The following is a 26,776-nucleotide window of genomic DNA, read 5'->3' as shown; positions in this document are numbered from 1 at the left end:
ATCCTAGCTTTTACTTCAATAACTCATCTGAAGGAAAATACAAATGTAAAAACAAAACAAAAAAAGAAAACAACTTTTGTGAGTATTTAAGATGACAGGCTCTGGACTTATTCAGTCCTGAGTTCAAATTCTATCCATTGGTAGTTGCCCACAGCTTAATTTTTTCATCTCTATCATTAAGATCTGGAAGCTCAAAATCTCACAGGATTATCTCAGTAATTAAACAAGATAACATCTATGGAGCCCTTAAGGAAAATGCCTAATACAATTATACACATAAATATCATTGTTAAAATCTATGTAATATAAATCACACAAGCATAATATTTTGAGAAAACAAACCTTTAGTCCTTCATAACAAGCTGACCATCTGTATATGTACAGGAAACCAATAAAAATAGGCCAGGAAATGAAAGTACAATTGTCAGACAAGGATAAACACTGAACTTCTATTCAGTTAGAAGGATTCTGCCAGCAACTGCTTTAGAAGAACGCATTGGCTCAGCTATCATCTTATATTTTTACTATAAATATTACTTATTTGACTTTTAAAAACAAGCACACTTTCAAGACATTTTAGAAGAGAAGAAGAGAACAAAACTAGCAGATCTGGGTGAGGTGAGTGATTTTAATAACTAATTGCTTTAAAATGTACAAGAAAATAAGCATCAATTTGCTAATATCTCTCTGACTGTGTTCTTGACCTACCTTCTCTGCCCATTTTCTTCTAACTAGGTTATTCTGGGCAGACAGTTAGCATATGATAAATGTGTACTATGAGTAATTTACTATTTGTAGGACTCTGAACAAAGACAAAGGACTTTAAAAAAAGGCAATCAGCTGCTTCTCTGGGGTGTTTCATTGCCCTAAGCGTGAAATATTAATTAACACTTTAAAGAGCTACACTTTAGTTTTACTCCTAAATAAATACAGAAGTAATACAACTCTGGGACTATAGCAACTGCTTTTCAGCAATGGTTTCATTTTGTTCATGTAGTTGTGCCTGTCCTACTTTGTGAAATTTCCTAGTCAACGCATTATCATCAATCTTACTAGGTTCCTTGCAGAGATGGTGAGATGCACAGGTGGGCTGCAGTTTCCCAAAGAATAAAAGGAAGGCATGAGCCCATTGGCTGAAAATTAGTTATGTGAATGTCACTAAGCAGGTTTAACTATGTAACATTTATAAAATGGTCTAGGGGATTTATTACCTAGATCACTAGAATAATTTTGAAAGTCACAAAGTGTCCTATTCCTCCCTTTAAAACATGTCATGCCATCTAAGGTGGTATATATTTACATAATTTCCTTACAGGTTTTTTCACCTGATCTGAGCGGAAAGATCCTGAGGTGTACCTGGGTCCACACATGGTTGAAATGATGGAATTGTGTCCGAGGCAAAGTTTAAAGCAAAGTCTCATAAACCTATACATCTAGGTAGAAGGTTTTGTAGCCAGGAAATTAGAAGTATGTTTCGTATAGATGAATGGGTTGATAGAGAAAATACTGACCAGATAACCAGATTATACTAGAAAATTTTACTCACATTCAGAGGTAATTCCCTGAGGTAAATTAATATGTTTCAGATGTATACGGAAATACATAAACATTAGTTAATCAAACAACCAGTCGGTTAACTGATTAATTAATGTATTTCTATGCCTGGAGAGATCAATAAATAAATCACTTCCATTAAAATACATATCTCCAGTTTAGAAGGACTAAAAAAGGGCAGGGACAAGATTTAAGGCTTTGAAAGGAATTCACCCTTTCTCTTATTTTCATGTCCCGGCGGTGTCTTGAATCCAAACTATATCTATAGAATCATCAGGCTGATTTCAAAACTTAACCAGTCCCTAAGAAGTTGATTCATTATCTCCCTTAATCCTTGAATCTGAAAGTAATTACTGTAGTTTATTGGGTTATATATTATTTAACTGTAAGAGAGAACGAAGCGAATCCCCCATTCATCTCAGCCCCACCATTCATCGAGAGTTCTCCTATTAAAGAGGCAGGATGGCTGTGGTGTCCAGACCTCAGCACAGAGACTTTTCCTTTGTTCTTATTTTAGCTTCACTCAATGGTCTGCCAGTCTTCCAAGGTGTGGGAATCACCAGGGAGGTGCCCACTGTGCCATGTGTGCTCAACTTTATAGACAATTTAGAGAAATTCAAAGATAATAATTAAGACTACTAGCACACAGAGATTTTTGTTTTTGTTTTGCCTTTTCAAGGAAAATCTAAGATCAAATCCCTGCAGAATTGTAACTCTTCTAAGTGCAGCATCACATGGATAGTAGTTATTGTACCATTTCCATAGTGGTTTCCAGTTGCTACATTCAGTCCAATTTTTTCAAGTCATTGGGAACAATTAATAAGAGCTTTCTGAGACTCATAAAAACAACAACAACAACAACAACAACAACAACAACAAAAACAAATAGAAGTCTCCAATTCTTAAGAAAGAAAAATAAATAAATAAAACTTAGATCTCTATTTAGGTTTCCAGCTCTAAGATTTAGTTTAGCAAAGTATGTTTCCTCAAATTCTAACTGTGATTCAGTCACTTAAAAGATAATACAGATAGATGTGAATCTCTTCCAGGAAAATATTCCTCAATAGACAGCAAGGGGGGGGGGAGTTATACACTTGATTTCTATAAATATTTCCTCATAAGCTACTTAATATAATTGTAAAGACTGTTCCAGATGGCTCTGTTTGGCTGACATGGTAACTCTTCCAATAGCTATAAATGTGAGACAAGGATTCATTCCTACAGCAATTGGAGACTTAGTTTCCTTAAAACGCAGTCCCATTCAAAAACAAATTAAACCAACTGAATGTTGAACTCACTCTCTCAAATCCAGGACCACTCTAGGGACTTACAGGAAAGACAATCAAGGTTTTGTAGTTACCTTTTGGTGGAATGTCAGCTTATGTAATAAGGCTTCCCCCACCTGTCCCGTCAGTATTAGACGACTTTATTTTTTCAGCCATTTTAGGTTCACGGGAAAACTGAGTGGATGGTACAGAACTTTCCCTTATACCCCTGCCCCAACATGTGCACAGCTTTCCCAATTGTATAAATATATAAATCTATGAATATAAGAATATATATATGTACGTATGTATGTATGTATGTATGTGTGTGTATATATATATATATATCATATGTATTCCAGACTGAGAATGGGAGAAGTTAGCAACCCAGAAACATCCATAGGCACAGACAAAAAAGTCTGCTCTCTGTAGCCAAAGGACCAAGAAAAGGGGCAGCCTGACAAAACAATACATTTGGGCAACATCCTACTTCAGGCACACACTATAGAAGCCCCCCACCAGCCCCCAGAGTCTTCCAGCAGAGGTCAAGTGGAAAGCCCAGATTTTCATCCTGGCATGGTTGTGACAGGCATCTCCGTCCCCAGATGCTGAGGAAGAGCCAGAACTTTCATACCTGCTGGGCTTCATCCCACGGTGGAATTCCTGGAAAGCATGTGGGAAGTCAGGACTGGAACCTCTGCCTGCTTCTGGGTAGGCCCTCCCATCCTTCCCACTTGCTGGTGTCAGATGTGGCCTTTCACCAGCAATGAACCGTCAAGGCTGCCATGTGGCTGCCACGCTGTTCACGGGAGTGAAAGCCACGCTGGGTCAGGAGCAAGGTCCTCTCCCTCTCCTGGCCAGCAGGCATCAGCGGGAGACTGATGCCCCCACCTGCAGTAAGGAGAAGCATCCCTTACCCCCTGTGTCAACAGAGACGGATCTGGGAACCTGGACTTCAACTTCCACCTGGGAAAAACCAGACAACACACCTCTCCCACTGGAAGAGTCAGAGGACATCTGCACTCCCACAAGATTTAAATAAGATCCAGAGTCTCATAATATTCAAAATCTTTTTGATTGATATATTATTTATTTAATTTGACCGAGAGAGAGAGAAGAAAGATAAAACACTAGAAGAGCTAAAATGATTTTGAGGAAAGAGACAAAAGTGGAAGGAATAACTTGGAGACATTTCAGGGCTCGTTATGGAGTTCTAGTCGCCTCTCTGGGATGTACAGAGAAAGGGTGCAACGCACAGATAGAGGACATCGAAAAGAGAGCTCAGAGAGACCTCATATGGGTATGACCGGGTGACTGTTTTCTTTACAGATGTGGAAAAGCAATTTGACGCAGAAAGGAAGAGCTTTGAAATAAATGACGCTGGAGCACTGAATATCCATAGGCAAATGATAATAGTAATGATAACATATAAACAACTATACAGACAAATAATAAACCTTTACCAAACTTCACAACTTATACAAAAACTCACCCAAAATTAATTGTAGGCTTAACTGTAATATATAGCACAGTATAATATTCAAAAGACAACATAGGAGAAAATCTTTGAGATGTAGAACTGAGTGGCGATTTCTCAGACAAAAACCCCAAAACATGATCTAGAGGGGAGAAAAATGTTAAACTGTACTACCTGAAAATAAAAATAATTTACTCTGAAAAAGATTGTTTAAGAGGATAAAAATACAAGTTATAGACTCTGAGAAAATATTTGTGAACCATGCCTCTGTCAAAGACTCATAGGCAGAATAAAGAATTCTAAAAATTCTATAGCAAAAAAAAAAAAAAAAAAAAAGAAATTAAACAATCCAGTTAGAAAATGGCAAAAAAAGATAAAGAGACATTTTTATAAAGAAAATATTCAGAGGGAAAATAAGCACATAGAATAGACACTCAACATCACTGGCCATTAGGGAGATTCAGTTGAAGGTCACCCTGACATACCATACATACTTATAAGGTTTGCTTAAATTAAAAGAATACGGACAACACAACAACTACCAAGGATGTGGAAAAACTGAATCTGTCATACATAGCTAATGGGAATATAAACGGAAAAACCATCCTGGAAAATATTTGGCATTTTCTTTAGAAAGTGAGCAATAATATACTTACTATAGAACCCAGCTGCTGCACATTTGGGCATTTATCCCAGAAAAATGAAAACTTTGGTCTTCACAAAAACCTGTACATGGATGTTCCTGGGACTTTTATTTGTAATAGCCAAAAAAATGAAAACACATAAATATTCCTCAAAAGTTAAAGTGCTAAACACAGTTGCATACCCATACCATGCACTAACACTGTAGTACCGACCGTGATGTGATGAGAAAAAGGAACAGACTATCGATACCTCCACCAACTTGGATGAATCTTTGAGATTTGAGGAGTGAAAAGAGCCAGTCTCAAAATATCAAATACTGTGTGTTTCCACTTACAGAACATTCTTGAAATGATAAATTTATGAAGACGTTGAACAGATTAGTGTTTGTCATGGTTCAAGAGCAGCGGGGATAAGGTGGGGAAAGTATAACTTGGAAAGGGTATCTTGAGGGAGTTCTTTGGGGTAATAGACTCATTCTGTACCTTGGAGGCTGGGAGGGCGAGAACCTACAAAGGTAATGAACTGACAGAACCATCAATATCCACTGTATTGATGCAATTTCCCATCTTTTGGCTTTCATATTGTACTGTAATTACGTAAGATGTAACCAGTGAGAGAAACGAGGTAAAGGGAACAGGGGAAATCTCTGTACTGTCTTTGCAACTTCGTGTGAATCTATAATCATTTCAAGATGAAAAGTTTTCAAAAATTTTAAAACTGGTTCTATAAAATAAAAGTGGGGAGGAAGCATTGGGTATAGCCGTTCGGCTTTAAGAGTCATAAAATTTTTAACACATGAAAGCTCCCAATGGGGTTAGTGAAGAAAACACATTTGATTAACTTCCCCATTCCCAAATTTTAAATCAAAGAATACAACGTGGGCATCTCTTCTATAAGGAGAAAATGGTGGCTAGCGTATAGAAATATGAAGGGATACAAAATTTGGCTAGCCAAAACTTTCTTTGTTTGGTTCTAGAATTATCTACAGGGAAATTGTACAAACATAAGAAATGCTACATCTGTTCATTTAGGTAACAGACTTGAATGCACAATGATGAAAAAGAAAGCTTTTAAACCGTTGTTTTTTTTTTATATATATAATTTAGAACAGACACTGGTTAAAAAAAAAAAAAGACACTTAAAAGGATTTTTGAACCCAGACTTAAAAGGAAAATGGCAGAATCTTTTGAAGGACATGAAAAGATAAATGTACGTGCTGTGGCTATCCATGGAAAAGTCAATTATGTTATCCTGTTTTCAGGAAGGGAGGGTTAGCAGTATTTTTGATAATACACAGTGCTTCCTAAACAAATTGGTTTTCTACCTTGCCATTTTTGTGATGAAATAATTTCAGTTCTTATGAGTCATCATTTTTATTTTCTATATAAAAAGCATAGAAGATTTTCTTCCATGGTTTTCAAAACCATTTTACTCAAAGTGGCTTCCATTTAGACAAAAAGCCTATATTTGAAATTTTACATTTTCTTACATATAAAGGAGTTTTCCAGCTGCATAACTTCATATAATTTTGCAAAATTCACTTTAGAAGTTTGGAGTAAAAATACTCCTGAAATTTGGGAATAAAGAAAATTTTCAGGATAGCTATTATCTGAAATTAAAATACCTCATATCTTAGTAATTGGGACATGCTTTTAAAACATGTTTTAAGACAAAATCAATTCATCACTTGAAAGAAAATACATAGCCATTAGATACAATACTCTGGAAAATATGCATTATTATATTTTTAAGCCTTTTTAAAATAAATATATTTTTAGATCATGCCCTAAGCCAAAATCAAGAGTCAGATGCTCAACTAACTGAGCCACCCAGGTATCCCTCCATGCCACTAATTTTTTTAAAGATTTTATTTATTTATTTATTTGAAAGAGATAGAAAGCACAAGCAGGCAGAGCAGCAGGCAGAGGGAGAGGGAGAAGCAGGCTCTCCACTGCACAGGAGCCTGATGTGGGACTCGATCCCAGGACCCTGGGCTCAAAGTGGCTTCCATTTAGACAAAAAGCCTATATTTGAAATTTTACATTTTCAATCCCAGGACCCTGGGCTCAAACCTACCTAAGTGGAAGGCAGAGGCTTAACCGACTGAGCCACCTACACACCCTATTCCATTAATTTTTATAGGAGTATTATAATCTTGACTACTGCAGTAATGGAATACTTTCTGATAGTATAATTTAAATTCTCCATCATTTTCTCTTTTTCAGTTTTCATTTTTTTTTTCTTCTGGGTGAACTACAGATTCACATTATTTGATCACTCTAAAATTCAAGTGGGATATCACTGTAATTGTAGCAATTCTACACATTAATTTGAGAGTACATCTTTGCTGCCTTTACTTTTCTTGAAACATTCTAGACAAGCCTGTCCTTTATATATAAATGAATACTTATGTGTGCATACAAGCTTAAAAATCCACAGGAACCAAAGACAAAGCCACACAAAAGCTGGTGTATGCATGTTCACACCAACATTATTCAATATAACCGAAAAGTGAAAACAGTCCAAATGCCTGTCTATCAAGTGATGAATGAATAAGTAAAATGGGGTATGGAATTTTACTTAGCAAAAAAACCCACAAAAAGCAAAACAAGCAAACAAAAAACAAAACAGAAATGCAGTACAAAGACTTCCTACTACAGCATGAGAGAAACTTGAAAACATTATACGACATCAAAGAAACAGGTCAGAAACACCATATCCTGCAAGATCTACTTCTATGGAATGTCCAGAAAGAGAAAATCTTCTGAAACAGAAAGCAAATTACTGATTGTTTAGGTCCAGGAATGTTGCAGGGGACATTTAAAGTAACTACTAAGAGGTTCAATAGTAAAGTAACTATTAAGAGGTTCTTCTTTTCCTGAAGAAACCAGAAACCTCTGGTTTCTGTCATTTATTGCTCAAAGAAACCAGAGGTTCTTTTCCTGGTTTGTTGAAAATGTTCTACAATTGATACGATGATGATTGCTCAACGTTGGGAATATACTGAAAACAGGTGAATCATACATTTGAATGGGTACATGGTATGGTGTGTGAATTATATCCCAACAAAGCTGTTTATAAAAACGTGCATAAGAACTCAGTGTCCCTCATATTAACTTTGGCCCTCTGCAGACAGAACCACTAGCCTGAATTTGATATTTACTATGTCTTTGCATGTTTTTATATACAGTACAAAGTATCAGTACTTGCACTTGAAACTTGTTAAAAATATTATATTACACATGTCCTTCTAAAACTTGGTTTCCTGAGGGGTGCCTGGGTGGCTGAGTGGGTTAAGCCTCTGCCTTTGGCTCAAGTCATGATCCCAGAGTCCTGGAATCGAACCCTGCATCAGGCTCTCTGCTCAGTGGGGAGCCTGCTGCCCCTTGCACCCCGAAACCCCCTGCCTGCCTCTCTGCCTACTTGTCATCTCTGTCAAATAAATAAATAAAGCCTTAAAAAAAAATTGTTTCCTGAATGTCAAGTTGGAGATTTTTTATCTCTGTTGTCCTATAAGCTAGAATTCATTAATTTTAACAGTTATCCAAAGAAACTTATCCATGCAACTACTGTTCCACATATAGGTTATTTCTTTTTCTTTCTTTCTTTCTTTTTTTTTTTTTTTGTTTTTTCAGATAATGTTCTTGTAGACACACAGTATTAATCACTTCCCATAAATAATGTAGCAAGTTCCCACCAATTTCATTAAGGTCTTTATTGTTCTTTAGCAGTGTTTTATATTTTGTTATGGATGCTATTCCTATAGGTAGTCTTTCTAGATACTACACATAGACCGTTACTTTTGTGAGTATGACCTTCTTTCTTTCTCTATATTTAACTGGTTATCAGTGGTCTATAAATGTTATTTTTTAATATTATTTTTGTTAACTTATTCTACTAAAGTTCAAAGTATTTCTCTTTGATCCACTTGAGTTTTCTAAAATAGCAGAATGTAACCACTTTCCAAGAGCTGTACTCTGTATTGCTGCTACATGACTCATTGTACTAACAAGATGTTTCAGAATTATGGGTTAGAAAGACTCTGTCTTTTTCAATATCTGTTTTTTTCCCAATTAACTGTGTAAGTGGATACTCGTTTAAAATAGCTGGTTTAAATAGTATAATAAATAATCTTCTATCAAAAGTTTATTAAATTTTGCTTTATTTTTTTGGAATCCATAGAGATTGATATGCTTTTGTCATATTGCCTATACATGGGTTTTTAAGTACATTCTTTTAAAAAATATATGAATTTATCACAGAAAGAGAGCACAAGTGGGGGGAGGGCAGAGGGAGAGAGAGAATCTCAAACAGACCCCTGAGCTGAGAGCTTGACACGGGGCTCCGTTTCAAAACCCTGAGATCATGACCTGAGCCTAAATCTAAAGTCAGATGCTTAACCGACCAAGCCACCCAGGTGCCCCTTAAACCAAAATATTCTAAGAGTATTTAAAATACCTGCTCAACAAAACTATTCAGAGGTTTTGATCATTTCCTTCTAATTAATTATTTATCTCCTAGGATATGATGCCTACATGATTTCACTTACAAAAGGCTTTGGCATTCCTTCAACAGTTGCTCTGCAGTTCTCAGTTATGAGTCCTTAATGAGATGCCACCTTACATCATTGTCCCTACCGTGATTTTCTATATAGGAAAAATCATCATCATCCTCTCTTCTCTACTTATGATCCCTTACGTACAACCTAGTGATTGCTCAATAACCCCATGATAATAAGACACGATGACAGAAACATTGAAAATTAAAACAATGATCATTTATTCTAATTAATCAATTTCTGATGGACACATAGTCTGTAGTAAGACCATGTGTGCATGTTGACACCCAAGGGTGCCCAGCCAAGGGGATGGGGAGCAGGCACACCAAAGCCTTATCTCTCCTTACCAAGCTGTGTCATGGTTTTGACCATGGTTTGCCAGAGGTACCACTATCTAAGAACAAAATTGGGCTACACATTGGTATGTGACCTTTATTTTCAACTTTGTATTTTCCTAAAGTGGCTGAAGAAACCAGGAATATGCTTCTGAAGCAGAAGCATTGTAGCCTCTGTCACTTATTGCTCAAATAGGGACATGTTTGCAAGTGTTTTTGTTTTTAGAGAAGGAGAGAGTGAGAGCAAATGCAAGCAGGGGTAGAAGGGAAGAATTTCTTCTTCCTTTTTATTAAACAAGTCAGCAAATAACTAATGTCATATGTTGGTTCATTCAGCAAACATCCATGAGTGATAATTACATGCTAGCCTCAAACTTTCTTTCAAAATTATAATACAGTGAGTACTAGATAGGACTGTGTCATATATTCTAGACCCCAAAGAAGAATGTATGATAGACAGAAAAGGATGTAAATAGGGGAGAATAGGCATGCCTGGAAAATCTGGAGGTATAGTAACATTTCCCTAATCTGAAGATTAGAATTCCAACAATGTCAAATGTGGTAATTGGGAATCAGCAGAGAAAAGGAATTCTTATTGTCAATGACTCCTCCCCATATGAAAGATTTGGAGAAAAAGTGATATGAGTATTTAAAGTCCCTATTTGAATAAAGGAGAAGAAAAAGGAACTGATGTTTATATGTATTATAGTCCAGGCAGTGCGTGCAGTATGTGTAATTGGATGACCTAACATATTAAATGAAGCAACCATGCAAAGGACTCTCACTATGTTTACATATAAAAAAAGGCTCAGAAAATGTAAATTCAAATGACATTTAAAGTTGAGCACAAACTCAAAGCTTATGAAAATGATGGCACCAGAGGGGTCAAGATGGCAGAGGAGTAGCAAACTGAGATGACATCAGGTCACAGGAGTTCAGCTACATAGGTATCAAACCATTCTGAACACCTACAAACCCAACAGGAGATCCAAGAGAAGAAGAGCAGCAATTCCAGAAACAGAAAATTGGCACTTTCTGAAAGGTAGATCATGCAGAGAAGTGAATTCGAAGCCATGAGAAGATAGAACACAGGGGGAGGGGCTGGCTCCTGGCAAGGGCAGAGCAACAGAGCACAAAACCAGAACTTTTAGAAGTCCCCTCCACTGAGGGATCATGCTCCAGAGGCTAAGTGGGGGTGGAGCCCTCACGGGGACAATGTAGTCTCTGGACCCACAGGGTCACAGAAGGATCAGGGGTGTTTGAGTGTAAGAGACCTGCCAAGTATCAGAGCAAGAAAGCTGACTACAGAGACAGAGCTGAGGAGTGAGCTCTTGGCTTAGGGTTACCTTAAACCATGATCCAAGGCAGAGTTGGGATACTGGTTTTGAGCAGGGACCCCACAAGTGGCAGATCCGTGCTGACTGACCTTCTTCTCTGGAGGCAGGGATCTGCTGGGTTTGGAGACTCCAAATAGGGCTGTGTGCCAGAGGCAGAAACGCTCGGTCACAGGCTGGGTGAGATCCGAGCGTGGATGGAGACAAGGGAGATGGGATGGATTGACTGCTTTTCTCTGAGGGTGCACTGAGGAGTGGGGCCCCAAGCTCTCAGCTCCACTGGTGGGAGCCTGGGCAGCCACCATCTTCATTCCTGTCCTCCAAAGCGGTAGGGAAAGTGATCAGGGAACAAAAGCTCCTGAGCGCGAACCTGCGCAGATTACTTAGCCTGACCCCTCGCAAGGGCAGTGCGATTCCACCTCAGGCAAAGGCATGGGAGAATCATGGCAACAGGACCCTCCTGCAGATCAGCAAGACATCCAGCCAAGCCAACTAATCAAGGAGAACTGTGGAATTCCAGAGGAAGAGAAAGCAAAGCATAAATTCATGGCTTTCTTCCCATGATTCTTTAGTCTTGCAATGTTAATTAAATTTTTTCAATTTTATTTTTTTCTTATTCTAATTTTTTTTAACATTTCCTTTTTCCTCTTTTAACGTTTTTTAAGCAGTTTATCTTAACAATACTTTTCTTTTAAAAAAATCTTTTTAAACCTTCATTGTTATAGTCATATTTTATCCTTCATTATACCTAACTTTACTTTTTGTATACATATAGGGTTTTTTCTTATAAAACATGTTGGGATACAATTTCTTCTAATGGATCAAAATACACTGAATCTAGAACAGGGCTTTGTTCTAGTCTCCAGCCTGAGCAAATTCTCTCCATTTTCTTTTTCCAACCAACTTATCAATCCTTTTTTTAGAATTTTAAAAAGTTTTCAGCTTTACAGTCATATTCCATCCCTCTATCATGTCTACCTTCATTTTTGTGTGTATGTGTATATATATAAACACACACATATGTGTGTGTGTGTGTGTGTGTGTGTGTGTGGTTTTCTTTCTTTAAAATGTTGGGAGGTAGTTTCTTCTAAGAGACCAAAATATACCCAAATTCAAGTGGATGGCTCTGTTCTATTCACCAGTCTATTCACTAGTCTGTTCTCCCCTATATTCTAATCTAGTTAGCATATATCCTTCTGGGATCTTTGCCACCATTTAATATTTTATTCTCTCATTCATATATTCTTATCTGGATAAAATGACAAGGCGGAAAAACTTACCACAAATAAAAGACCTAGAGGCAGTACTAAAGGCTAGGCACCTAGTCAATACGGACATTGGTAATTTGTCAGATCTAGAGTTCAGAATGATGATTCTTAAGGTGCTAGTGGGCTTGAAAAAGGCATGGAAGATATTAGAGAAACACTATCTGGAGAAATAAAAGCACTTTCTGGAGAAATAAAAGAACTAAAATCTAAACAACCTGAAATTTTAAAAAGCTATTAATGAGGTACAATAAAAAATGAAGACTCTTACTGCTAGGGTAAATGAGGCAGTAGACAGAATTAGTGATATAGAAGACCAAATGATGGAGAATAAAGAAGCTGAGCAAAAGAGAGACAAACAAATACAGGACCACAAGGGGAGAATTCGAGAGATAAGTGATACCATAAGATGAAACAATATTAGAATAATTGGTATTCCAGAAGAAAAAGAAACAGAAAGGGGGGCAGAAGGTATATTGGAGCAAATTATAGTGGAGAATTTCCCTAATATGGCAAAGGGAACAAGCATCAAAATCTAGGAGGCATAGAGAAACACCCTCAAAATGCTCCCTCAAAATAGGTCCACATCCCATCATCTAAAAGTAAAACTTACAAGACTTAGTGATAAAGAGAAAATCCTAAGAGCAGCTTAGGACAAGAAGTCTATAATATACAATGGCAAAAATATTAGATTGACAGCAGACTTATCCACAGAGATCTGGCAGGCCAGAAAAAACTGACGTGATATATTCAGAGCACTAAATGAAAAAAAAAAAAAAACATGCATCCAAGAATACTATATCCAGCTAGGCTATCACTGAAAATAGAAGGAGAGATAAAAAGCTTCCAAGACAAACAAAAACTAAAGAATTTGTAAACACCAAACCTGCCCTACAGAAAATATTGAAAGGGGTCCTCTAAGCAAAGAGAGAGCCTAAAACTAACAGACCAGAAAGGAACAGAGAAAATATGCAGTAACAGTCACCTTACAGGCAATACAAGGCACTAAATTCATATCTTGCAATAGTTACCCTGAATGTAAATGGGCTAAATGCCCCAAACAAAAGAAATAGGGTATCAAAATGGATTAAAAAAACAAGACACATCCATATGCTATCTATAAGAAACTCATCTTAGACCCAAGGACACCTCCAGATTTTAAGTGAGGCAATGGAAAACAATTTACCAGGCTAATAGACATCAAAAGAAAGGTGGGGTGCCAATCCTTATATCAGATAAATTAGATATTAAGCTAAAACTATAAACTATAATAAGAGATGAGGAAGGACACTATATCATATTCAAAGTGTCTGTCCAACAAGAAGACCTAACAGATTTAAATATCTATGCCCCTAACATTAGAGCAGCCATCTATATAAACCAATTAATAACAAAATCAAAGAAACACATCAACAATAACACAGTAACAGTAGGGGACTTTACACCCCCCTCACTGAAATGGACAGGTCATCCAAGCAAAAGATCAACAAGGAAATAAAGGCCTTAAATGACACACTGGACCAGATGGACATCACAGATATATTCAGAACATTCCATCCTAAAGCAACAGAATACACATTCTTCTCTAGTGCACATGGAACATTCTCCAGAATAGATCACATCCTGGGTCATAAGTCAGGTCTCAACTGGTAGCAAAAAATTGGGATCATTCCCTGCATACTTTCAGAGCACAACGCGCTGAAGCTAGAATTCAATCACAAAAGGAACATTGGAAAGAACTCAAATACATGGAGGCTAAAGAGCATCCTACTAAAGAATTAATGGGTCAACCAGGAAATTAAAGAAGAATTGAAAAAATTCATGGAAACAAATGATAATGAAAACTGTTCAAAATCTTTGGGACACAGCAAAGGCAGTCCAGAGAGGAAAGTATATAGTAACACAAGCTTTTCATAAGAAACAGGAAAGGTCTCCTAAACCTAAAGGAGCTGGGGAAAGAACAGCAAAGAAAGCCCAAACCCAGCAGGAAAACAGAAATAATAATCAGAGCATAAATCAATGAAATAGAAACCAAAAGAACAGTAGAACAGATCAACAAAGCTAGGAGCTGGTTCTTTGAAAGAATTAATAAGATTGATAAACCCCTGGCCAGACATTCAAAAAGAAAAGAGAAAGGAACCAAATAAATCATGTATGAAAGAGGAGAGATCACAACCAACACCAAAGACATACAAACAATTATAAGAACATATTATGAGCAACTATACGCCAGCAAAACTGACAATCTGGAAGAAATGGATACATTCCTAGAGATGCAACTGAACCAGGAAGAAAGAGAAAACCTGAACAGACCCAGAACCAGTAAGGAGATGGAAGCAGTCATCTAAAAATCTACCCCCACTCTCCACCCCCACCCCCCAAAAAATCTCCAACAAACAAGAGCCCAGGGCCAGATGGCTTCCCATGGAAATTCTACCAAACATTTAAAGAATTAATACCTATTCTCCTGTAACTGTTCCAAAAAATAGAAATGGAAGGAAAACTTCTTAACTCATTTTTTGAGGCCAGCATTGCCTTGATTCCCAAACCAGACAAAGATCCCATCAAAAAGGAGAATTACAGACCAATATCCTTGATGAACACAGATGCGAAAATTCTTACCAAAATACTAGCCAAGAGGATCCAACAGTACATTAAAAGGATTATTCAGCATGACCAAGTGGGATTTATTCCAGAGCTTCAAGGTTGGTTCAACCTCTGCAAATCAATCAATGTGATACAATACATTAATAAAAGAAAGAACAAGAACCATATGATATTCTCAATAGAAGCTGAAAAAGCATTTGACAAAGTACAGCATCCTTTCTTGATCAAAACTCTTCAAAGTGTAGGGATAGAGGGTACAAACCTCAGTATCATCAAAGCCATCTATGAAAAAACCACAGCAAATATCATCCTCAGTGGAGAAAACTGAGAGATTTCCCCTTAAAGTCAGGAACATGGCAGGGATGTCCACTATCACCACTGCTATTCAACATAGTATTAGAAGTCCTAGCCTCAGCAATCAGACAACAAAAAGAAATTAAAAGCATCTGAATTGGCAAAGAAAAAGTCAAACTCTCACTCTTTGCAGATGATATGGTACTTTATGTGGAAAACCCAAAAGACCCCACTCCAAATCTGCTAGAACTTTCATAGGAATTCAGTAAAGTGTCAGGATATAAAATCAACCCACAGAAATCAGTTGCATTTCTATACACCAAGAACAAGAGAGAAGAAAAAGAAATTAAGGAATCAGTCCTATTTACAATTGCACCCAAAATCATAAGATACCTAGGAATAAACCTAACCAAAGAGGCAAAGAATCTATACTAAGAAAACTATAAAGTACTCAGAAAGAAATTGAGGAAGACACAAAGAAATGGAAAAAGATTCCATGCTCATGGATTGGAAGAACAAATATTGTGAAAATGTCTATGCTACCTAAAGCAATCTACATGTTTAATGTAATCCCTACCAAAATACCATCAATTCTTTTCAAAGAAGTAGTTTGAATAATCCTAAATTTTATATCGAACTAGGAAAGACCTTGAATAACCAGAGAAATGTTGAAAAAGAAAAAACAAAATTGATAACATCACAATTCCAGACTTCAAGCTCTATTACAAAGCTGTCATCATCAAGACAGTATGGTGCTAGCACAAAAACAGAATCATAGATCAATGGAACAGAAGAGAAAGCCCAGAAATAGACCCTCAACTCTATGTTCAACTAATCTTTGACAAAGTAGGAAAGATCGTCCAATGGAAAAAAGGCAGTCTCTTCAACAAATGGTGTTGGGAAAATTGGACAGCCACATGCAGAAAAATGAAACTGGACCATTTCCTTACACCACATACAAAAATAGACTCAAAATGGATGAAAGACCTCAATGTGAGAAAGGAATCCATCAAAATCCTTGAGGAGAACACAGGCAGCAACCTCTTTGACCTCAGCCGCAGCAACTTCTTCCTAGAAACCTCACCAAAGGCAAGGGAAACAGGGCAAAAATAAACTATCGGGACTTCATCAAGATCAAAAGCTTTAGCACAGCAAAGGAAACAGTTAACAAAACCAAAAGACAGGGGCGCCTGGGTGGCTCAGTGGGTTAAAGCCTCTGCCTTCGGCTCAGGTCATGATCCCACAGTCCTGGGATCGAGCCCCGTATCGGGCTCTCTGCTCAGCAGGGAGCCTGCTTCCTCCTCTCTCTCTCTCTGCCATCCTGTGATCTCTGTCTGTCAAGTAAATAAATAAAATCTTTAAAAAAAAAAAAAAGACAACTGACAGAATGGAAGAAGATATTTGCACACTACATATTGGATAAAGGGCTAGTATCCAAAATCTATAAAGAACTTATCAAACTCAACACCCAAAGAACAAATAATCCAATCAAGAAATGAGCAGAGGACATGAACAGACATTTCTGCAAAGAAGACACCCAGATGGCCAACAGAGACATGAAAAAGTGGTCGGCATCAGGGAAATACAAATCAAAACCACAATGAGATATCATCTCATACCAGTCAGAATGGCTAAAATTAATAAGTCAGGAAATGACAGATGTTGGAGAGGATGTGGAGAAAGGAGAACCCTCCTACACTGTTGGTGGGAATGCAAGCTGGTGCAGCCACTCTGGAAAATAGCACGGAGGTCAAGAATTTGAAAATAGAGCTACCTATGACCTAGCAATCACACTACTGGGTGTTTACCCTAAAGATACAAATGTAGTGATCCAAAGGGGCTCATGCACCTGAATGTTTATAGCAACAATGTCTACAATAGCCAAACTATGGAAAGAACCTAGATGTCCATCAACAGATGAATGGATAAATTAGAGGTGATATATATATATATATATATATATATACATATATATATATACCATTGTGTACACACACACACACACACACAAAATGGAATACTATGCAACCATCAAAAGAAATGAAATGTTGCCATTTGCAATGATGTGGATGGAATTAGAGGGTATTGTGCTGAGTGAAGTAAGTCGGTCAGAGAAAGACAATTATCATATGATCTCCCTGATATGAGGAATTTGAGAGGCAAAGTGGGGGGTTTGTGGGATATGGAAGAAAAAAATGAAAGAAGATGAGATTGGGAGGAAGACAAACCATAAGAGACTCTTAATCTCATAAAACAAACTGAGGGTTTCTGGGGGAAGGGGGTATGGAGTGTGTGGTTGGGTTATGGACACTGGGTAGGGTATGTGCTATGGTGAGTGCTGTGAAGTGTATAAGCCTGATGATTCACAGACCTGTACCCCTGGGGCAAATAATACATTACATGTTAATTAAGAAAAATGATGGCGCTTATCAAGGTTGCCCTCCGATGACTTCTAGGATTATTTTATTATCTTCACATACTTATGCATTTGGTAGAAAAATAGGTTTTAGAAAAAGCAATATATATTGCTTTTATATATATTATATAATATATATAAATATAAATATTATTATATATAATAATATAACTATTATATAATATAAATATAATATATAATTAATTATATTATATTAAATATAATATAAATATTAATATAATTTTATTATATATTATAATATTTATATTTATATATAATATATATTTTTATATATTTGTATAAGTATGTGATTGATATATCTACCTATCTATCTATCTGTCTTGGGGAAGACTGGGGAGAATATCAGAAATTGAGTATACACATCTTGCTTTAAAAAGTAAGCAAATTTAACATATCTAGCAAGTGAAGATTCTTTTTGAGATACCATGATTTCCACTTACATGCAGTTTAAGTTTCTGAAAGAGATGCTGTTCCTAGTTACTGAGACACGGCCTTGGTCTTACCTACTATTTTTCTTTTCTTGTTTTTGTTGATTTTCTCAATGCTAGAGTCAATGTTGACACCATGGTCCTCCAAAGCAGAGGAGAGATGTCAATTCTACTGTCTTTTCCACAGATTTCTTAACCTTCAGACTTGGACATCCACTGTGGTTTGGAGGAATCTTAGCATTAGTAAAGCATCTCTTTACTAATTAATTTTGGGTACATATTTTTCCAGATTACATAAAAATTATATCGTGATGTGACTGTAGAATTTTAGTTGGACATAAAACAGGAAATGGATGGGAATATCTAAATTATTGTTTTTAGTGTTCTAAGGCACCATCACTTACCAATGTAATAATAGTAAGAATAGGAAAGAAGAAGCAATGCTTGAATGTTATTTTACTTTTTTCCTTCCTATCTGCTTAAAAAAGGACTATTTCTAACTCATACCTTTTCTGTTAATACTTGATATTGTTTCCTGGTCTATCCAATACCAAGCTTCTCACATCTTTTTTCCCCTCTTAAGAATTAGTTTGACAATATGCCTATCAATTTCTGACTAGTGGCATATGTTTCTATCATATTAATTTGAAATCTTTTCCTCTTCTGTAGAGTTAAGATTTTCCCTTTCATCTATAGCACATCTTGTAGATCTTGCCCAAGGTCACACTGCAAATCCAGAAGCCATACACATGCAATGCTATTATTATAGCTCAGCTATGTAATGTAAACCAATTTGTTTTTCTTATGTGCTATGCAGATACAACTGAAATGACAAACTGATAGACAGTCAGCTCTACTCCACAGGGTCCTGATTATATCACCATCAACTTTTTCCCTTTTTGTTAGTTCTGCCAACTATTTGTTAAATTTACTGGAGTGCCTTCTGTTTGTTTCATTTGCCATTTTTTTTTCTGTAACTAAAAAAATTCAGAAGCATCATAGGATTTTCATAAAATAATAAAATACAATGGCCTGAACAGATTACATGCTACGTAATTGAGAGACAAATTCTAGGTCACTAATTTCAGTTCAAATAAAATTAACATGCCTTACAGACCTCATAATGCTTTTTAATACCTCTGTCTTTAGCAACTCAAAAAGCTTTACAATCTTCAGGTGATTCTTACACAAAATGTGTGGCAGACAGATGGCTAATTTAACTTACAAGGAAAGGAAAATGCAGGGAAATTAAAAGCTAACCTGACCCACTTAAAGAACCACTGAAAAAAAGTAATAACAAATGTGATTCCACTCTCTTTGTATTTTTTTTAATTCTATGATGTTATATTTATAGCACATGTAATCATTGCTGCCTAATAGCTTTGTCCCCAGATACTGCTACTTACTCCACCATTGAGTAGAATGGTGTGGGTAAAACGAAGCTGAAGGCATGTTTTGGTAAGTTTCTAATGTTTTGGTAAAGGTTCCAATTTTGGAACCCCTTGGTAAATGCACTTGGTGCCAATCCACAGGTAACACAACAGTCTTCATATGACAAAATACGTAAATACAATTTTACCATGATGGGCTTTTTTGCAAATATGAATCCAGAGAATACAACACAAGTTTAGGGAGGCAATGTGAAGGGCATTTCTCTTCTGTCTGAAAGTTTTCCATAGTTTCCAAATGTTCCATCACAAAATTGTTTAAAGATAATAAAAATCACCTCCTATCATCCTTCCTTTTTTTAGAGTTTTCCGTAGAGGTGATTCATTAAGATCAATGTAGCTGGGAATGAATATATGTGCACACACACACACACACACACACACTAAAATTTAAAATCACTTTATATCTATTTGTGACATTTTAATACAAGCGTTTTCTACCCAGAATCTCTCTGTATTATTCTTGGGATGTCACTTTTTAAATTTAGCAAATCATGCAATAAAAAGTGAAAGCACATTCTATCAGGCAACGGAGACAGGAGTTCATCGAGTACATCTAAGCAGAGAAAGTAAGGACAGGTATTTGTCACTCAAAGGATTTAATTTCCTGACTTCTGAAAGTATTTCTGAGAAGGAAAAAGGAACAAAATCCTGTTGTCAGACGTGCTGCTAAGTTGCCATCCAAGCAGTCTGGAGACGTCTCGTCTCGAGTGCTTTCTAAAGGAACATCCTGTTCAAATAATGATTATGTACCCACATTCATCCTCACACAGGAAAAGGTTTATCATGACTCATTTATGTCCTTGGAAAAATCTATCAACATCTCAATTTATGTTAAGCTGAGATGAATTAAGAAGAATTTGTGACACAAATGAGCCACAGCAGCGGACACTTGGTGATCAGACCGGCTAATATTGTTAGTATTAGTAAATCAACTAATCTAGTATTATTAGTATTAATAGCCTTTCAGACTTCGATGGGCGTACCACATCTACAGCAGGAGTCCCTTAGGTCCTCGAGAGGGGTTCAGGGGTCTGTCTGCAAGACAGCTGGGGCCACTGAAAATCATGGGTGATGCGCAAGTCTTCACGCTCTCATTAACCCTAAGGTTGCACACATCTCACACACCAAAGCAAAGAGGAAATTCCAAAGTCTAATTCTTCAGACTCCTCCTCTCCTTAACCCTACATCTTACTCACACAATAACTCAAATGGTTTTTCCGATTTCTCACTTTAATCCTCCTTCTAGCTCTACTCTTCCCGCGCTAAATTCAGCCCACGTGTCTGCCAAGATGTATCGATTCATCCCATCTCACTTTTTTGTATGCACGGGAACCAAAGATGTTCTTATTTTCCATCTCTGCCACTTTCCAACTCCATTCCGCACCGCCATCCCTGCTTCTCAGATTAGTTCATGAGCTTACAAGGACAGGCTCTGGGAGTCTGTTTTCCTCACACCCCTCTTTCCAGTCATTGGAATTCAGAGAGCGATCTTCTTCTGCCAGCTTTTACAGGGATCAGGGAAAATGACTGAAAAGCTGGGCATGTAAGGTAGTTTCTGATATGCAAATGTGCAGAGCTGTTCTGTCCTTTCCCAAGGACAGTCTTGTCCTCCCTCAGACTGAGCCTGAGGAAAGAGAGGAGCGTGCCGAATGTAATTAGGACGTCGGTATGAATTTGTTTAATCGTCTATCCCACAGGAGGCCTCGAGTAAGAGGAAGGGTATACATACAATCTGGCAAAAAAGAAAGGCGTGATATGCTTTTCTGTAACTTCTTTACTTTCCCAGTGGCTTCTGGACCGAGCCATGAATCATGAGAAATTTTGGATTTCTCATCCAAAAACGTGGCTGCTTAAGGATATCTTTAAGATAGTATCTGCTTCAAAAATCCTGATTATTCTTGTCCAGTTTCCAAGTGCCAGAAAGAGGCAGGGAATAGAGAGGAGCAGAGGAGTTGGAGGAGGAGAGCTGTCTCACTAGCAGAAAAATGCCTGACCGGTTTGCTTCTTGAGTCGGAGGCTCTGTTGTCTTTGGCAAGTGAAAGAAGATGGGAGGATGAGCCGAGTATGCCCTGGAAAAGAACGACAAAATCTGGAAGGATCTGGGCCTTTGCTGATACACTGCCCTCCTTCTGGGATTCTTCCTTGGTTTCTCGAATGGGTCAAATTTGACTGGGGTCACCACATTTGCACGGGAAGGACACCATAGACTGTTGGCCTCATTAGGACGGCCTTGGGGGATTTACTCAGCTCCCACAGGAGGGCAGGGCTGCTTCTTATGAACCAAGGTCTCTCTGGAGTGAAAACTGGGTGCTGCATTTTCAAGGACTAATCAGATGACTCATCAGAGGAGAGCAAGGAAGGGATTGCACACGTGTGCATAAACACAGCTGCACAGCTCCGTCTGCACTGGAGCAGAAGGAAGAGGAGTCCTCCAGAAGAAAGTAAGGGGAAAGGCAGGACAGTCAACCACTGACAGGTCATTTTCATGGGAGTCTTAAACCACAACGTGAAGGGAACAGGTGAGTCTCCCACCGTACTAAAGATTTTTGGTTATTTACTGCCATTGGCAGATCAGTCTTTTTGATTGGGTCCATGAGCAAGGACACATCAGTGGCTTGCTAGAGGACAGAGTGATAAATCAGGAGGAGACAGAAGGGGAAGATGGAAATGATACAGCAGTGGGCCTGGTTTGATCTCCGACTGATGCTATCATTTGGGAAAAAGCACCAGGTCAGCCCAAGTTTTGTCTGCTACAGTGGGCCACAGACTTACGTCTTGCCAGCAACCTAGAATTCTCTCCAAGTGGGTTTCCATAAATTCTTCTAAAGGTGGGATGGCACAGCTATCATGTCATGGAGCCCAACACCTGGTTTCCATATTCTACTTGTCAACTCACTGACCATTCAGTACCTCAGGTAAGCCGACATCACTTACCCTCAGAGTCTAGTTCCTTTTTTTTTTTTTTTTGAGATTTTATTTATTTATTTGACAGAGAGAGAGACACACACAGCGAGAGAGGAAACACAAGCAGAGGGAGTGGGAGAGGGAGAAGCAGGCTTCCTGCTGAGCAGGGAGCCCGATGCAGGGCTCGATCCCAGGACCATGGGATCATGACCTGAGATAAAGGCAGAAACTTAACAACTGAGCCACCCAGGTAGCCCAAGAATCTGGTTCCTGCACCCAGCACCCTACAATAGGCTATCCCAATCGTCCTGCTTTTGTGACAAGCCTTTTAGGTCCTAATTTCTCATTTATAGCTCAGTATCTACTCTCTGTCTAGTCCATCTCCCTTTTGGAAATCTTGGCTATATCTCGAAGGCCTCCTCTTGGAGTCATCAATAACCCTGGGGGCAGGGGGTTGAAGGGAAGAAACATGACAATTTTTTCAGTGGTTACTTTATAAACAGAGCCAAGAATGGAGGACAATTAGTCTTTTCGTGTCTCCAGTTACAGGTTTTGCTTTCTTTTTTCCTCAGTGTCAATTCCCAACATTGTATGAGAAAAGCCTTTCGTGATGATGAAGTTAACAGACTGCCTTCGGTGTCAAAGACTGCCTTTGGTGGGGTTGCGGTAATGGAGAGATTATCACAACACAAGTACACAGCCAATGGGAGATGGTAATGAGTATCTTCTGGACCAGGCAAAATTGAACGAATATCCCATCAAAGGAGAGACAATTCATAGGTTCAACAACCGAGCGTAGACATCAGAAAGAAATGGACTATTGCAGCTATATGACTTGAAAGAAGAGACACAATATAAGTGAGCCTTCCCTTCTTAAAATTTGCCAGTTGTTTTAACTCAAGAAAAAGACTAATTATGGGGTCTTATAATGCCCACTACTGTATGCAGGGACTTTGGCTCACTCCTGCCCCCATAAAGCAGGAAGGTCACATTTTTCTGGTAGGACCTGGGAATTTTGTCCCAGGTTCCCTTCTTACAGATGGTCGACCAGCCTTTCCTCACAGCCTGGGAGCTGCGGTGGGGGCACAGGGGTGCAGGGCAAGGTGCTGCCTGAAGACCACTGATAAGGTGACTACCTTACTTACGTGCAAACTGGGGTGCTTCTGAGAGCGCGAATGCATGCTAATCAGGAAGACACCAGGACGATCAGTATATCAGGATAGGATATCAGATACGGAAAATAGGGGTGGAGTCAGAACGGACAGAATGAGAATAAGTAGGAAGATCCTCGTGAATACCAAGGCTACTTCAAGTTGCCAAGGATAAATCTGTCGGATGCTTCTGCAGGCTGGGAAAGAGACAGGGGTGGTCACCCCAGGATCCATGCCTCACTCCTGTATAGTAATGGAACTTCCAAGTAGGCCCATATCAGCTAAAGTTGGTCATTTTTCTGTGCTGTTCTTCCTAGCAGCTCTCTCGCAGCTAGCTTTGGCCAAATGACTGCATTTTACCTGGAGGGAAGTTAGTGAAATCATGTGTGCTGAACCTGGTTGGTGTCCCTAGAAGGGATAGCACATTCGCTCCCCTTGCCCTTGCATTGTTACTTCAGAGTGGAGTAAGCTGGAGGTCTTAGACCGGGACAAGATGGCGTAAGCCTGGGTCCCTAAGGCCCCGACATCTGAGCCCTGAACAAAGAGTGGTCTCTGTCCAGTAGCTGGATGTGTCTCCTCACTGACCCAGGGGGCCTTCACTTTGGTCTCCTCACTGGAGGCCGACTCCTGACCTAGCTCCTTCCCGTCCACGGTGATTGGGCTACACGAGAGGGGTCGGCCAATTCCAATTCATTAGCCAGCACAAAGCACATGTCGTTACAGACTGCTACGTTCTGATCATTTCCTGAGCTGTGCCCTAGATTTTTAAAACCTATGCGGCACCTGGGTGGCTCAGTCGGTTAAGCGGCTGCCTTCAGCTCAGGTTATGATCCCGGGTCCTGGGATGGAGCCCCAGATCGGGTTCCTTGTTCTGCGGGAAGCCTGCTTCTCCCCTGCCTGCCGTTCTCTCCGCTTGCACTTGCTTTCTGGCTCTCTGGCTCTCTGTCAAACAAATAAATAAAATCTTAAAACAAAACAAAACAAAAATAGATTTTTAAAACCTTAAAAAAATAATAATAAAGGGTCATTTGTGGCCACAAAGAGTCTTTCTCTCCCAGCTAGCAATGGATTGTTCTCCTTCTGAAGTTTTAAGGTTCCTGACATAGGGAGTGTCCAAAACAGAGGGCTACCTCTGGATCACCCTGGCCTTCCTCTCAGAGTGTACTTGCCGGAAATAAGATTAATAATAAATACATCTGGCTAATTTATTTACATGGGCTTCCTGTGAATAGTTAGCTTTCGGTGTGCATCGCAACGGTCCTTGTAGTTTTAAGACCACAGCACTTAACAGACAAGAAAGAAGAAAGCCCCGTGGCAGCCGAGGGAATGGACACGCCTCCTTCCCGCGAGGCTGTCAGAGGAGACAATGGCCACGGCCAGAGCGGCACTTGCTAGCTCCCAAATCTGACTTGCATCTGGAGGAGACAGCAGAGCCAAGTCCAGGTGGCCTGAACAATAGCTCTGCCTCCAGCTCCTGGTAAAGCCTGTCTCCCCGCACAGGCCTACATTATCCCCTCAAAGGAAGAGGCTGGTTTATCAGGGTCAAGTCTACTCATGGGGTGACATAAGCCTGAAGACGAAAAGGCAGTGATGGAAGAATTCCTCTGCCTCCCACCTCCTGACGGAACACCTGGCAGGGACGGCGAGGGGAAGGTCCCCGAGACACATGGGGCGTCATACCTGCTCTGTGGACCCCTTCACGTCCATAAGCTCCGGTCCAGCTCCCAGGCCTCGCATCCAGAGCCCGTCTCTGGTCTCTCTCCATCAACGTGTCCCCCGGCCCGTGTGGCAGCACACCGCCTCTGCCATGGAAGGAAGGAAGACACTCCCACAAGGTGGGCTTCATCTTGGAAGGGGTGTTGGGACCAGTGAAAGGAAGAGTGAGCTCTTCTGAGGGAAGCCTGACAACCTGAGCACTGTTTCTGGGGGAGTTTTATCAGTCTGTTGGCAAAATGGGACCAGTGTCCATCTACCCACCCAACCCAAGTGATCCCACTGGACAAGTGAAAAGGGCCAAGCAGAGACCAGGGAGCCCGCGCACAGCTCCCTGGCTCCCTGTCTGCGTTAGTTCAGTGAGGGGAGAGCCTGATCCTCTCTGGAGAAGGCCCAATGTTCAGCCAAGTCCTAAATTTCTCAAATGGCACAGTGGATGTTCACTTATAGGTAACGTAACATCACGTAATTTCTTCTAAACTGTCTAAAGTATCGAGATTATCTAACCGAGCACAAAAGCTCGGGGCAGCTGGGAAAGGGAGGAGAGCCGGTGATAGAGCCGCGATGCTCAAGCCTCACTCGGGCCAGAGCCGGTGGTGGAGCCGCGATGCTCAAGCCTCACTGGGCCAGACTTGGCCCAGCCACGGCAGACTGAGCCCCACTGAACGAATCATACAGAAGCCGGATGAAGCTACAGCTGCAACCCACAAAAACAGAGAGCGTGCTCTTGAGCTCCAGAAAGAAAGGGCGACCTGGAACTCCGGAGAGGGGCCAGGATGCAGGACTGGGCGAGAAATATGTCCACATGCCCCGTTGCTAGTTGACAGCTAGTTGTTCTCTGCCCCAGCATCCGCTCAGTCGGGAGCCCACATTGGCTTCAGCAGAATGAGTCACAGCCCACATGTATGCTATCCTTCGTGAGCTGGACCTTGTGGAGCACTGAGACCACAGAAACTTAAAATGTTTGAACCCATTTGAAAACATGTGGATAATTCTTCTCCTTATTGATTCGCACTGGTTTTACGTTCTGTCATTAACTAAGTTGTAAACTGTGGGGCTCTTACAATACGGCAATAATAAATGTGCTCATTTACCCAACTGACTAGGGTGCAGTGAAATATCCCAGCTAACTGTCAGAGAGTCAAAGCCGACACTCACGCCCATGAGAATATTTAAAGGACTGTTTCCAGTACAATCTCAATGGCTTGTATTTATTTATCGTATCACGTACAGTGTGTTGGCCTAATCTCGTGGTACTTGGTGTGGTATTTTAAGTAGTTTCTGTTTGGGAATGATTTTTGTTGTTGTTCTTTGTTTTAAGCTTGGAGAGAAGTGGAGACCTATTTTTATTTTTAAGC

The 26,776-nt window shown here is 39.3% G+C and overlaps 1 protein-coding gene and 1 long non-coding RNA gene across 5 annotated transcripts in view; one reads left to right on the top strand and one right to left on the bottom strand.

Moving 5' to 3' along the window:
- The window catches only part of LOC309840423 (uncharacterized protein), a 339,186-nt gene that overhangs the window by 230,141 nt on the left and 82,269 nt on the right, over positions 1-26,776 (bottom strand). The gene's annotated exons all lie outside the window — the stretch shown is intronic.
- On the top strand, positions 405-26,516 carry LOC309841393. The gene is made up of 2 exons (XR_014299105.1): positions 405-618; positions 23,127-26,516. It is a non-coding gene; the product is annotated as an uncharacterized lncRNA (long non-coding RNA).

This window comes from Mustela nivalis (assembly GCF_964662115.1).
Source record: "Mustela nivalis genome assembly, chromosome: 9".
In the NCBI taxonomy this organism is placed as follows: Eukaryota; Metazoa; Chordata; class Mammalia; order Carnivora; family Mustelidae; genus Mustela; species Mustela nivalis.
The sequence above is the reverse complement of the archived record's forward strand: the minus strand, read 5'-3'. Positions and strand labels throughout refer to the sequence as shown.